At 43.8% G+C, this 14,802-nt stretch overlaps 1 protein-coding gene across 1 annotated transcript in view; it reads right to left on the bottom strand.

Annotated features, from left to right (window-relative positions):
* Window positions 1-14,421, bottom strand: part of STXBP6 (syntaxin binding protein 6) — a 247,975-nt gene extending 233,554 nt beyond the window's left edge. Inside the window, exon 1 of the mRNA XM_023227449.1 lies at window positions 14,332-14,421. The gene's annotated coding sequence lies outside the window, so the exon portion shown is untranslated. The remainder of the gene's footprint in view (window positions 1-14,331) is intronic.
* Window positions 14,422-14,802: the final 381 nt, after the last annotated feature.

The following is a 14,802-nucleotide window of genomic DNA, read 5'->3' as shown; positions in this document are numbered from 1 at the left end:
AGCCACTGTGTTCAACTGCTTCTTTGTAACACCAGGAATTCTTTATAAGAATTAAATGTGGCATAAAAATGAATATCTTACCAGAGGAAGTTTTCATTAAAATGTCCTCAGAATTTTTTTTTCTCAGCTACCTCATTTTATCCAGGGAAAACTATGTGAAAATGAACAAAATAAAATTATCATCCGTATAGGAAATTAAGCTATCTGGTTACCCATGACCAAGTACTCTGCAGTAAAAACCAAGACTATGCAGGATTATAGGTATTAAAAATAAAGAAACTACCAAATGAAGAAAGCATTCTACTATGTAGTCTCAGGAGAAACACAGAGGTTTTTCTGCTACTACTTTGAGCCAGAAAAACAGCCACCTCAGCCTCCCCAGCACTTTGGGAGGCTGAGGTGGGCAGATCACCTGAGGTCAGGAGTTCGAGACTAACCCAGACAACATGGTGAAACCCCGTCTCTACTGACAATACAAAAATACAAAAATACAAAAAGTAGCTGGGCATGGTGGTGTGTGCCTATAATCCCAGCTACTCAGGAGGCTGAACCCAGGAGGTGGAGGTTACAGTGAGCCGAGATTGTGCCACTGCACTCCAGCCTGGGTGACAGAGCGAGACTCTGTCTCAAAAAATATATATATATATATATATTATACACACACACACACACATACACACAGGTTGTGGATTGCAGCTTTCTACATCCTCAGCTTGTAGACAACATTTCCAGTGTCAGTGGAAGAGGGCTAGTGTGGTGGGGTCCATGATCCAGAAAGGCTGAGAACAGGTTTCTGGTATGGTCAAGCACATGTGTCTTTCTTCTGGGCCCTTGGGGAGGCCAAATGCCCCACTGTCCATCTAAAAGCTACCTGCCCAGGGCATTCTTTTCAGGAAAAATTTCTGAAAGTCTTTACTGCACACCAAAGAACATTAACCCACTGGGGCTTGGGGAAAACTAATAGGAAACTTTCTTTTAAGTTCAGGAATAAATGAACATTAAAGAAATCAGCTGGTCGGGCACGGTGGCTCACGCCTGTAATCCCAACACTTTGGGAGGCCGAGGCAGGCAGATCGTGAGGTCAGGAGATCAAGACCATCCTGGCTAAAACGGTGAAACCCTGTCTCTACTAAAAAATAAAAAAAAAAAATCAGCTGGGTGTTGTAGCAGGCACCTGTAGTCCCAGCTACTCAGGAGGCTGAGGCAGGAGAATGGCGTGAACCCAGGAGATGGAGCTTGAACTGAGCCAAGATCACACAACAGCACTCTAGCCTGGGCGACAGAGCAAGACCCCATTTAAAAAAAAAAAAAAAAAAAAAAAGGAATCAGCTATACCCTCCTTCTACTGGTCAGATTTTATGTAAGTATCCACCCAGAAAAAGACGTGTTTTTTACAAGGAATATAATTTCCAACAGTGACATTATTCATCAGCATGTCTTGAAAGGATTTTCTGGGTAGCTATTTGCCAGTCAGGAAGAAAAAGGAGCAGACACAGCAAGGCCTGCAGGTAAGACAGTCCTGGCAGAATGTGGCAGGACCCTGAAAGGCCCTGAAGAGTTTCCAAAAACAGCAGGACCGCAGGAACCAGGTTTGGGAAACAGGAGTGTCCTGACGCCTGACACAGGCCACCTAGGACTCCTGTCTCCACAGAATCCCACTTGACAGAGGCCCAGAGAGCCCCTGGGACTCTGAAATAGGACGGGAGTGGAAACCAGAACTTCACTATCAGCACATGTTTTTCTGGATGCAACCGAGTTGTGTTAATTCCTCCAACACTTGTCAGAGGAAAGGCAGGGTAGGGAAAGGAAAAGGCAAGACAGTAAGGTTTGACTTTTAAATCATGTTCTCTTTTGCTCTCTAAACCTGACTTTTCATCTGTATAATAAGAATACTCAAAACACACTAAAAGACATCATTCTTTTAATGTAGCACCTTCTTCCTGCCTGCTAATGTCTTCAGTCTTCACTCAAGAAAGGAAGTTGCATTCCTTTACAGGCAAGTCTTATAAATAACACTTAGGGTTTTTCGTTTGTTTGTCACCCATGGCATCAGTCCTTCCTTCCAGTGGGACTGGACTCTGAGAAGTCTTGCTACTTCCCAAAATCACTGTACGTGCTCAAAGGACATTTTAAAAGCACCTAAAGTATTCAAAAGTATATATGCTTAGAGTAATTCCGAAAAATGTTTTCAGCAATACTTTTTAAGGTGGTTTACTATCTTCCAGAGGGACTTCTACGAAAGGCAAACTCATCTGGAGATTAAATGGTTTTAAGTTTTCAAGTGGTCTCTAACTTTACAATTGCCCTGGGCCATCTACTCTGGCTCCAACTCTTCAGCAAGTTTCCTTGCTAAAGGGTTTTATACTTCTATATACCACTTCATGTCCTCCTTCCCCAGAAACATTTGAGGATAAAATCAGATATCAGTGACCACCCCCATGACTATAGATTTCAAGACTTTTTACAAATGTTCTGTGGAACTTTCACTGTGTTTTTAAAAATACCAACACACACATGCATACTCACATACACAGCTGAAACATAAACGAGAGGCACAGAAAGATACGAAACTTCAAATGGTGATAAGAGAAAGATAAGCCAGAATCATAATGACAGACCCCCATACAAACATCAGAATGGCTACAATGAAAATGACTTATCAAACTAAGTGTTGGCAAGAATGTGGAACGATGGAACTCTTATTCATACCTGATAGGAATGTGAAGAGCCACACCGGAGAACTGTCTGTACTCACTAAAGCTGAACATATTCACATCTTAGAAATCAGCTGTTGTAGACACACAGCCACAATCAGAAAAGCAAACCCATGTTCATCAAAAGACATACACATAAATGTTCACAAGAACATTATTCATAATACTAAAAAACTGGAAACAATTCAAACATCTGCCATCAGCAATTTATGTTCACACAAAGGAATACTATCCAAGAATGAAAATAAATAAACTACTGCTGCATACACAATGTGGATGAATCTCACAAAATCAAGGGAAAGAAGTAAGACATAGGAACCCTTAGAAGCAGAGATTAGAATGGTTGTTCCAAAGAAGGAACAACAGACATTGGGACACCTTGAGGGCAGAAGGTAGGAGAAGAAAGAGCAGAAAAAAATAACTATTGGGCACTAGGCTTAGCATCTGGACAACAAAATAATCTGTACAACATAGTTCCATGACTTGTGTTTATCTATATAAGAAATCTATATGTGTACCCTCAAACCTAAAAGTTTAAAAATAATAATAATAATTATGGTAGTTACCAGGGGAGGAGATGGAGGGACCAGGGAGATGTTGGTCAAAAGATACGAATTTTCAGTTAGATAGGAGAAGTGAATACATTTAGACCTACTGTACAACACCATGATTATAGTTGACAATAGTGTATTGTATACTTAAAAATTGCTAACAGAGTAGATTTTAAATGTTCTCACCACAAATAAATGATAAGTATGGGAAGCAATACATATGTTAACTAGCTTGATTTAGACATTCTACAACAAACACATTTATCAAAACATCATGTTGTACAACAATAGATATACATAATTATTTTTCAATTAAAAATAAATACAAAAGGTTTTAAAAGAAGTCCAACATAAAATACAAAATACAGCGTAAAAGAATACAAAAGTATTCTTTTGTATTAAGTATTCTTTTGTATAAATTAGGGGGTTAGTAGCATAGATTCTTTATGAATTTTCATTTCAACTCAAACAGAAAGTTATTATACTTCTTGTAGTTCTATTACCAGGGCTGCTCTATAGCAAGCTTTTACATCGAAAGTGGAGAGCTTTTCAGCTCACATGTGGAAATGAGGCACACTCTTCATTTTGGAGGCATACGTTTCTTTTACTCAGTTTCTCTCTCATTCTGTCTTCTGCTGCTTTCTGTCTTTGTATAAATTGCAGTTTCTTGGTGCATATCTCTCTGGATATCTTATGTCTTTCTCTGGGAACCAAGTTAGGAATTAGACCTTATTCAAGCAAGAAGGTGCTTGGAATACTAGGGTTGGACCCATACAGACTCGGCTCCTCTACAGCCTTGGTCCAAGGATTAGCCCTCTTCATTTCTTGCAATGCTGTCAGAAATGCAGAATCCCAGGACCCACCCCAGACCCAGTGAATCAGAATCTGCATCTTAACGGGATACCCAGGTGATCACATGTACATAAAGGTTTACAGGCACCGACCTGGGGCATATGGTGACCTGACAAACTCAGAGGCCTAGGGCTAGAAGTCACAGCCTTGCAAAGCTCATACAGTTCATCCTAAATGGCTTCTGTGTGAATGGCCTCACTCCCAGCCTGGGGCCATATGAATGAGCCATGTCTTACACCTGTAACTTTATTTTCCAAACTCAAGTTACATTCTTCTGGAACTTGGGGGTGGTCAGAAAGGAGACAGAGGACAAGGGAGGTGGTTAGAATTGAAGATGGAAAGGCATGTCTGATCTCATTTCTCTGCAACTCAGGGAAAGAGGGTAATATTTGAGAGCTAAAGTCTGCTGAGGCTGCTACATAGTACTGCAGGACCTCAGACAGAAGTCACTTCACCTTTCTCTATTTTAGTCTTTTCAAATGTAAAATAGGGATAAGTAACAGTACCTACGTTTGAGAGTGTGTTGTAGTATTAAAGGAATTGACATTTGTAAAGTGCTTAGAATTGTGTATTATGTTAGCATATGATAATATATAGGTAGTGTTAAATAAAAATTTATTATTTTTAAGTCATGGCGTTGGTTTCTCCCTGATAAAGGAACAAAAAATAAGAGACTAGATAGTGAAGGGGAATCACAGAAGAAAAGCAGCTCAACATATGTTTATTGATTCTCTACCGTATGACAGACATGCATAGTTTGTATCCTCTGGGGATACAAAAATGAAGATCCTTGTTTTTGAAAGAGTTCACAATCTAGTGAGGATTAAGAGCAAAGGCTGCCCCTAAAGACGATGTCTGAGTTCAAGATTCCTGTTCCATTTTTAAAATCAGCTATTAGATAGACCAGCAAGTATGTGGTTGGCAATGTCATAAAAGGATCTGAAGTCTCATTTCTCAGTAGTGAAATTGGGAAAAATGTCTACTTATTAGCTTTGAGCTCCTTATATAAGTGCCAACTTCCTATATTCGAGGTAAACAGTTTAAAAAGAAAAAAGGGGGCCAGGCATGGTGGCTCATGCCTGTAATCCCAGGACTTTGGGAGGCCGAGGTGGGTGGATCACTTCAGGTCAAGAGTTTGAGACTACCCTGGCCAACATGGTGAAACCCCCATCTCTACTAAAAATACAAAAACTGGCCAGGCGTGGCTGCATGCACCTGTAGTCCCAGCTACTCAGGAGGCTAAGGTAGGAGAATGGCTCGATTCTGGAAGTGGAGGTTGCAGTGAGCTGAGATTGCGCCACTGCTCTCCAGCCTGGGGGACAGAGAGAGATTCAAGAAAAAAGAAAAGAAAAGAAGAAAAGAAAAGAAAAGAAAGAAAGAGAAAATAAAGAAACAAAGAAATTAAGAAAGAAAGAAAAGAAAAAGAAAAAAGGCCAGGGGCGGTGGCTCACACCTGAAATCCCAGCACTCTGGGAGGCCAAGGTGGGTAGATCACCTGAGGTCAGGAGTTAGAGGCCAGCCTGGCCAACATGGTGAAATCCAGTCTCTACTAAAAATACAAAAAATCAGCCAGGCAGTGGTGGTGGACACCTGCAATCCCAGCTACTCAGGAGTCTGAGGCAGAGGAATCTCTCGAACCCAGGAGGTGGAGTGAGCCTGGGATCATGCCACTCCACTCCAGCCTGGGCAACAAGAGCAAAACTCCATCTAAAATAATAAAAATAAAAATAAAAAATACGTACTGTTATAGTGCATAAATATTTAATCTTAAAACGACTTGCTTCAGGAACACCCAGCTTCATATTCCCAGCTCCTTCTCAGCAGCAGGACTGCTTCCTTATTGCTATTTAATGACAGGGTAGATTAAATTTTTCAAGAATAATATTAACTTCTCAACCACTAGTTACTACTGGCTTTCAGCTTAGACTGTACAAGTCAACATATTTCTAGGCAGTCTACAAACAAAAAACAGCTCGCTGATACATGACCTATCTGACCAAGCTTAGTTACCAGATAGCGGTTATGGAAGGTGACTAGTCTGCAGCACACATATTTACCTGCCAGAGGAATCAGATAATTCTCACTTCCAAATGATACGGCCACCTCTACCTTCTGGAAGGCCAGTGAGTCCCAGTGAAGCCTAGTGTATTAGGCTTCAACCCAAATATCTTATCTTTGATTACCTGATGTCGATGCAACATCAGTTCAAATGCTCTGCCCTGGCATTGTAAAAAAGTAAACAATCTCATTTTCTTCAAAGTCATCAGGCCTTAAAGACTCAAACCTGACAAGCCATGAAAGCGTCAAACAAGAGGTGGAACAGGGTCTCAAAGGGCACAATTACTACCCTTAGGAAACCAGCAAACATCAGGCTGTGAAGACTGGAAACTAGTTTGATTTATAGCACTTGTGGCTTTGTTAGTTTAATTCTTAAAACCTATTTGTATGTATTGTTTCCCAGAAGAAAGTTAAGAGGATCCATCAACTTAGTTGAAATGTAAACACAATCTCCTGTTTCCTTCTACTTCAAATGATGATAAAGGAAACAGAAACAGAACAAATTTAACAAACCACCAACTCACCTTGGGTAAACTATGAGGATGTAATTTCCCAAGTCAGCCCTGTAGAGTAACAGCATATACTTTCCAGAGGTGCTTCATCGTACAGCTCATAGTGTCCTCATGCCAATCCCATAAGAAGGCAAGCCAGCAGGGATTAGTGCCAGTCCCAAAAGCAACAGAGGAAGCAGAGGCTGGTGGGGGCAAGGGGCATAGGCTCCAGGTGGGAGATTCACAGTCATGTATTTTGTTCCTTACTCCTCACCATAGAGTTCTTAACCTTTGTGGGCAGGAGAAGGTCGAGAACATTGAGCATTTCAGGCACATGATGCTAGGCACATTTCTACCTGCTCAGTCTTACTCTGATCATACAGATAAGAAACTGTGGTGCAGATGTTAATTAACTTGCCCAAGGTCCCACACACGTTAATAGTGGAGCTATGCTTCTCACTCAGCCCTGTCCCATTCTGAAGCCATCTTCTCTACACTGTATCAGCTTCTACTCAAAGTATGATCCACTCAACAGCAGCATCTGCATCAGTGAGAGCTTGTTACAAGTGCAGAATCTCAGGCCCCATCCCAGACCTACTGAATCAGAATCAGCATTCCAACAAACTCTCAAGAGGCACTGTGGCACCACACTGATAAAGAGAGAAGAACGTCTACCCCAGGGGCAACTGCGTCAGCTCCAGTGGTGTTAAACCTCATTCAGTACAATGCCTCTTAGACCCAAATACGTTGATGTTCATGTAATGCTGAGCACCACATGAACCCTCTTTGAACACAGAGATTTTTTTTAAAAGAGGGAGAAGGCAGTCTTGACAGAGTTCTACAAACAAATTAGATGATGACACTAAAATGTCTATCACAGTCAGATCTCCAGGGGGAAGCTAAACTGAAACTGCAGAGTCAGCATGCCCTCTGGTGGATCACAACAAGGAAGCCTGAATATGGAATTTGTCTCTGGAGGAAAATCCAGAAACACACTCAGATAAGAAGATGGCAAGGCACTTGCCATGAAAACGATCCCACTGACTCAGGAGCAACTTGGAACAAAACCCTTTTAATTCAGGTAGTAAACTTTCCAATGAGAGAGTAACAAGAGCATTCTAGAAAGCCAAAGACAAACAAGGAAAAAGGAATAATCCAGGTATTTTTTCCCAATAGCAGAAAATTTAACCTGAAACTGAAACCCTATTTCTGGAGTTGTCTTACCATCTTTTTTTTTTTTTTTTTTTAGACTCTCCTTTGGATCCAACCACCTTCTTCCTATTTTTAAAAATTTAATAATTCACGCACCATAAAATTCACCTTTTAAAGTGTGCAACTCAGTAGTTTTCAGTGTATTCACAAAATTGTGCCATCATCACCCTAATTCCTGAAGATTTTCATCATCCCAAAAAGAAACCTCAGACCCATCAACAGTCTTGCCCCATTTCTCCCTTTTCCAACCCCTGACAACCACTAATTTACTTCTGTCACTGTGGATTTTCCTATTCCGTATACTTCATAATGGAATCATGCAATATACGGTCATCTGTATCTGGCTTCTTTCACATAGCATGTTTTCAAGGTCCATCAATGTTGTAGCATGAATCAACATTTTGTTCCTTTCTATGTTTGAACAGTTTTCCTTGCATGGATCTACCACATTTTCTTTATCCATTCATCAGCCTATGGATTAAGAATAAGGCTGCCGGCCAGGCGCAGTGCCTCATGCCTGTAATCCCAGAGGTCAAAGTAGGTGGATTGCTTGAGCCCAGGAGTTTGAGATCAGCCTGGGCAACATGGTAAAACCCTGTCTCTACAAAAAATAAGAAAATTAACCGGAGGTGGTGGCATATGCCTGTAGTCCCAGCTACTAGAGAAGCCAAGGTGGGAGGATCACTTGAGCCTGGGAGGTCGAGACTGCAGTGAGGAGAAATTATGCCACTGCACTCCAGCCTGGGAGATAGAATGAGACTCTGTCTCGAAAAAAAAAAAAAAAAAAAAAAAAAAAAGGAATAAGGCTGCTATGAATATTCATATTTTCATGAACGTGTTTTTAGTTCTCTTGTGTATCTATCCTGCAGGGGAATTGGTCATTAGGTAGCCAATGTTTAACATTTTGAGGAACTGCCAACCCCTTTTCCCAAGTGGCTGTTCCGTTTTACATATTCACTAGTACTCTAATGTAGGAGGGTTCCAATTTCCCCACATTCTCCACCTGGCCATCCTGGTGGGTGTGAAGTGGCATCTCACTGTGGTTTTGATTTGCATCCCCCTAATGACTAATGGCACAGGAACACTTCCATGCCCCACTTCAGTTCCAGGCACCCCTGCCTGCTTTCATCCTGAGTGTTGCGTATCCACTTCTGCAACTAGCTGTCCAGTCCTCTCTATAACTCGTCTGCTATTTCAATGAATTTACAGAATCAAAAAACTTTTTGTTTTGTTTTGTTGGGGACAGGATATTACTCTGTTGCCCAGGCTGGAGTGCAGTGGCATGATCAGGGCTCACTGTAGCCTTGACCTGCTGGCATTACAGGCATGAGCCACCAAGCCTGGCCTTAGTAGGTTCTTTGACCACCACCGCAGATTCAGTAAATCTCACACTGTGCTGAGCACAATCCATTTTCTTGTATGCTCTGAAAATTATTTATATGCAGGCACAAATGCAAGTCTTTATTCCTGCTTCATTATCCCTCCAACCTAAAATGTCCCTTATCCCTAGAAGAGTGCTACCCACTATTTACATTATCGCAGTCCAGCCCCTTGGTGGAGACTTTCTTAGTGACCACAGCTTAAAATGTTCTTCTCTACTCTGAAATAAAAAATAAGTAACCACTTGCAGAGTTCATTAATTAACTGTCATACTTAATGAATGAATGTCAATATTAAACCACATATTAAAATTGTGGTTTGTGATAATTCAGTAATGGAGTCCTGAAAGATACGTATATAACCTCAGAAACATTCTGCATTCTGGGAAACGCTGACTTGAATAAATGTAACCAAGTTTTTGTTGTTGATATAGTTAACTATAGTACCGCTCATGGTCTTTGATATAATGATGCCCATGTTGAGAATCTCTACAAGAGGAAAAAAATCATAGGCAGTGCTTCCCAAATGGATTTGCCCTTTATAAGAGTACACCAATTAACACCCACCCCAACAGCATTTTACCAACATATTCTCGGAACTGCTGAGCTAACTGCTCAGCAATTCTATCAGCTGGACAGCACTGAGTAGAAACCACATATTCTATCAGAATAAGGAACTAAATTTGCTTTGTTTGAAGATGCCATCAATTAATAGGCACTACACTAACATAACAGGTTACAAAAGAAGAGATAAAAACTGTACATTAAATGAGTTTATACCTTTTTTTTTTTTTTTTTTTTTTGAGAAGGAGATTCACTCTTGTTGCCCAGGCTGGAGTACAATAGTGCAATCTCGGCTAAATGCAACCTCCGTCTCCCAGATTCAAGCAATTCTCTTGCCTCAGCCTCCCAAGTAGCTGGGATTACAGGTGCCCACCACCACATCCAGCTACTTTGTTTTTGTATTTTTAGTAGAGATGGGGTTTCACCATGTTGGTCAGGCTCTTGAACTTCTGACCTCAGATGATCCACCTGCCTTGGCCTCCCAAAGTGCTGGGATTACAGGCGTGAGCCACTGTGCCTGGCCTAAATGTGTTCTTAATTTTTAAGATCCATCTGGACTTCTGAAATCAGAAAAAGAATGTATCTTAGAAATGAGCTAGTGCAGTATAACTAGTGTTTTAGTTTAAAAGCACCCTCTAGGAACATTGAGAATAATGTTCTAGGAATGGGCCCTGACTGTCTGTGACTCAGTAATAACAGTCCTAATGACCAAAAAAGAAATAAAGTGCCATAATGACTGTCTCACAACAGACTTATTAAAGGCAGCAAAGATATCATGTACTGAGAAAAGTGAACAATAGTGATAAGAGGCTGCCCTCACACTGGAAAAAATCCCAGCAGCAAAAAGCAGGGGTAACACCCAAAATATAAACATCAGGTTATGGGAAGGAATTTTAAAATAGAAATGTTCCCTACTAAGTGGGAAAAACCATTTAAATTAGCTAATGAATCTTAAGAATGACAACCAGAAGGCTGTTCCTTTACCAAGTGCTGACTGCTGTCAGGAAGACAGGTTTGGGCCTTGAAGTTTTATCTACTAAAACACTAAGTGTACACTTGAGTTTTTTAAAGGTTTCTGATTTACTGATAGGTTTCTCTAGTGCTAATCATTTTAAAACTAAAACAAAGCACAAATGGACAGGTGAGATAAAGCATGACAGTGAGCTGGGATCCCATTTGGCATAGCAACACAAGAACTAGTTAAAGCGCTGACTGACCTCCTCTTATACCTAGTTCATTTGGGCGCTACATTACGTAAACTTTATTTCTTCCTTAGGATGTTATTGCAGGAACCCTCCTGACTCAAGTAGGTTCCCACAGCCTCTCTGATGCAAAGCAGTCAAAATTCAAGGCCACAGTCTAGGTCATAGGAAGTCATGGTGAGCTCTCGCACAGGACTATGGCGTGGGGGAAAAGGAAAAGAGCTTAAGATTGGGTTAAGTCCCAATAGTGCTTGATTACAAGCTAGGTTACACAGGACACCATACTAATATTGATCAGCTGCCCCTGAAAGCCAGCCTTCTACCCTCCGAGAGACCGAGAGAGGGTCTCAGCCACTGCCAGTGCCACCACCACTCTCCAGAAGGAATGAAAGGCCTTTGCCAGGTCTAACCACCATGGGACATTTGTTGTGGGGTGTACTTCATGCTCCCTCAAGGGCCTGGGTAAGCTGTCCATTCAGAAAAGACACCACTGCAAATTCTTCTTAAACTTGTTCCCTAGGTGATCTATTCTGTCCTCCAACCTTAAGGTTCAAGCTGTCAGAACTGTACATAACCTCCTTTCCACAAATGTCTGAGGTTTATCCAAAAAAGGAAATAGGGTAGTTTTTGGATTTTATAAATTATAAAGGTCACCAATCTGGCACTACCCAAGGGTGATCTAAAACCTGAGACTACATATTTTACAGTATGAAAAGAAGGGGGAATCCTACCTCTTTGTAAAATTCATCCATTTAAAGAGCAATCAGAATTATTAAACCTAGATAATGGTAAGTGGCACAGGCATTGGAATATAAAATGCCTAAGGAGACTTCCCAACATACCCCCAAAGAAACCTTGTCTCTGTATATGAGCTAGTAAAATAATGGCATTTCACAACAAACTTCATCTCTCTTACTATCTCCCACCCCATAAGTTAGTGATTCTATAGGCATGGTCTGTAGCAGCATTAGCATCATCTGAAACTAGACAGAAATGCAAATTCTTGGGCCTCCACCCTAGACCTAGAGAATCAGAGACTCTGGCAGTATGGTCCAACAACCTGTGGTTTAACAAGCCCTCCAGATGATTATCTTCAAGTGTGAGAACGACTGCCCTAAGATTAGGGAAGATGCTGCACCTGCAGTGGCTCAGGAGCCTGTGTGAATCCTATTTAACTGAGTGATAATCTCACCTGTTCTTGCCTTCAATTGATATTGGCTTTTAATCTTCATAGACTGATTTCACAGATTAGGAGTTAAGTCCTTAGTTCAAGGTCACTATTAGAAGTCAAGTCAGAGCTCCATCCCAGGATCTGCTGACTTCTTCATCAGCCTTGAGTTTCAAACTAAGGCCTTTCTTTCTAACCGTGCCAATTCTGGGGCCCAGGACTGTGAATGTTGATAATGCCACCCCAGTCATCTCCTAATCTACATCATGCTGCCTTTCTCAGATAAATATGAGGCCTGGAGCGCCAAATCTTAAAATTAAAAGAGATGGATTTGAGGACAGAGAAAGAAAAAGGGTAAACAGATGTTTCCAAAGGCCCAAGCAACTAAACCACTTGGAGAGGAGTGGATAAAGAGAAGACTTAGATGTCTTGTTATAATTAAGAATTAGCTCATTGAAAACAACTGAGTAAAGAGCACAGCGACAATATCTAAGACAGGAATGGTGCTTTAAAGTTTTCTTAGCACTTTTCATTTCCATTATCTCATCTGAGTTTACAACAACCCTGCAATGGAGGGAGGTAAGGCCACGATTATCTCCATTTGACAGAAGAGAAAACTGAAGTTCAGAGTGGCTAATCATTTGTTCATCAGCACTGTCATCAGCTGTCAAGCTGAAACTTGACCTCAGGTCTGTCTGAATCTAGAACGGTGTAGTGTATCCACACTATGTGATTCGCACGTCTACAAATCTGCCCCAAAGCAGACTACACTCAAGGAAAAAGCAAACAGAAACAGGCAGCAGAAATGGTGAGCCCCTAAATCCTGGCACTTGAGCAGTGTGAGGGTGTCCCTTTAAGAACTTAACACACAAACCCAACAGCCAAGGTGTTCAGCCAAAAAAGAAGAAAAAGAGAGGCATATTTCTAGCCTGCATAATCATTTCTGGACCGATTCCCACTAGCAGCCTCTGAGGCGAACAGCGGCTCACAGCCTCGGCTGAAGCTCCTCCACCCCCAGGGTTATGACAGCGCTGCTCTGACTAGTGTGCAGGCAAAACCCCAAAACTCAAAACAAGAAGTGAAAAAAGTGGAGCCAGGAAAAATTCGTCGGCATCCTCCACACCCTTACAATCCGCACAATGCCAGTTCCAGGGTCCTGGGGTCGCCCGGACTGCAGTGTTAGGAGAGGGTGGAATGAGGTGGAAGTCCCTGCGGACCCACCGACCCTATTCTCTCCCACCCAGTTCCTAGGGCAGCGTAATAGGAAGGGGAGAGGGTTCGTTATGAAATCCTCGGGCCAGAATCAAAGGCAGATACACACCGGGGACTTTCTCCTACGGAACAATATGTCTTTCCAAATTCTCTACCTGCAGGTCCTGTCCTCTGCGAAGATGAACCCGGTGGGGTGGTGAGGTGGCGGGGTGTTATAAACCTGAGGAAAGGCTGGAGGGAAAATCGAGCCACCCACCTACTCCAGCCACGTTGCCCGGCGGTGTTGCCGACGTGCTGGATGCCGACGTGCACCGCAAGCGCGAATTCGGAACCTGGCGCCCTTGACCAAGTCTGTGATCAGAAAGGGGGCATCGCCCAGTGCCAGCGCCCTGAGGGCAGATGCCGTGCCCGCCAGAAAAGCTCGCCTCAATTTTGGCAGTAATGATTTTCCTAGAAGATGCCAGAGTTCACGAAGATCGGAGTGATTCGTGGATTTCTGCACTGAAGCTAGGGGCGCAGCGACCCCGAGTTCCCCCACACTGGGAATCTCGGGGCGGCATTCTCGGGGCCCATCCCATCGCGGGGACAGTGCGGAAAGAAAGGCTCCATCCTCAACTTTCTCGGAGGAAATCACTCCGTTCCGTGGCTAGCCCAATACTGCCCGCACAACGGGTCCCAGGGTTGGAGAGAACCAGGCACACGAGTCCCTCTCTGCGCGCACAAAGCAGCTGCGCCGGGTCGCGCGGCCCCCTCTCCCGCCACCCGCCAACTTGGAAGAATCTCTCTGGGCGCCTGTCTACTCCCCCGGCCTCACAGTCACCCGCCTCGGACGGAGCGCCAGGCGCCCCAACAGCCCTGGCGGCTGCAACCGCATCTCCCTCGCTTGGCCTGCGCCCTGACCGCGCGGTTCCCCTCGCCCCGGTCCTACCGTGCAGCCTGGCTCGCGCCCCAGCCGTGCCAGTGCGCGGCACGCGTCCCAGCGCACGAGGCTCCTCCCCGGGGGGCTGCCCCGCGCGGGGCTCCGGGCTCCGGACAAGGCTTAGCCGGCCGGGGTGCTGGTTAGCCGCCGCTCGCGGCTCCCGCGCCGGCTCCTGCTGCCGCGCGCGAAAAGGGAGGGGTGGGGGGGAAACTCCCGGCAACTCCAACTCCGGGCGCTGGAGCTCCAGCTGCAGCCGCGCGCCCGCCCGCCGCCGAGTGCGAGCGCCTGCGAAGCAAACCTGCCCCCGCGGCCGCCTCTGAGCATGCTCAGTGCCGCCGTGGGCGATCCCGAGCGCCCTGGCCCGGGGCAAAGAGCAGCAGCTGGGGGCCGGGACCCGCCGCAGGCTAGGGAGCGCGGAGGTGGCGGAGGAAGTGAAGGGCCAATGTAGGGACGGGGGCCCAGAGCCAAAGACCCAGGAGA

The sequence above is a fragment of the Piliocolobus tephrosceles genome, chromosome 6 (assembly GCF_002776525.5).
Source record: "Piliocolobus tephrosceles isolate RC106 chromosome 6, ASM277652v3, whole genome shotgun sequence".
NCBI classification, from domain to species: Eukaryota; Metazoa; Chordata; class Mammalia; order Primates; family Cercopithecidae; genus Piliocolobus; species Piliocolobus tephrosceles.
This window is presented reverse-complemented; position numbering and strand designations above follow the sequence as displayed.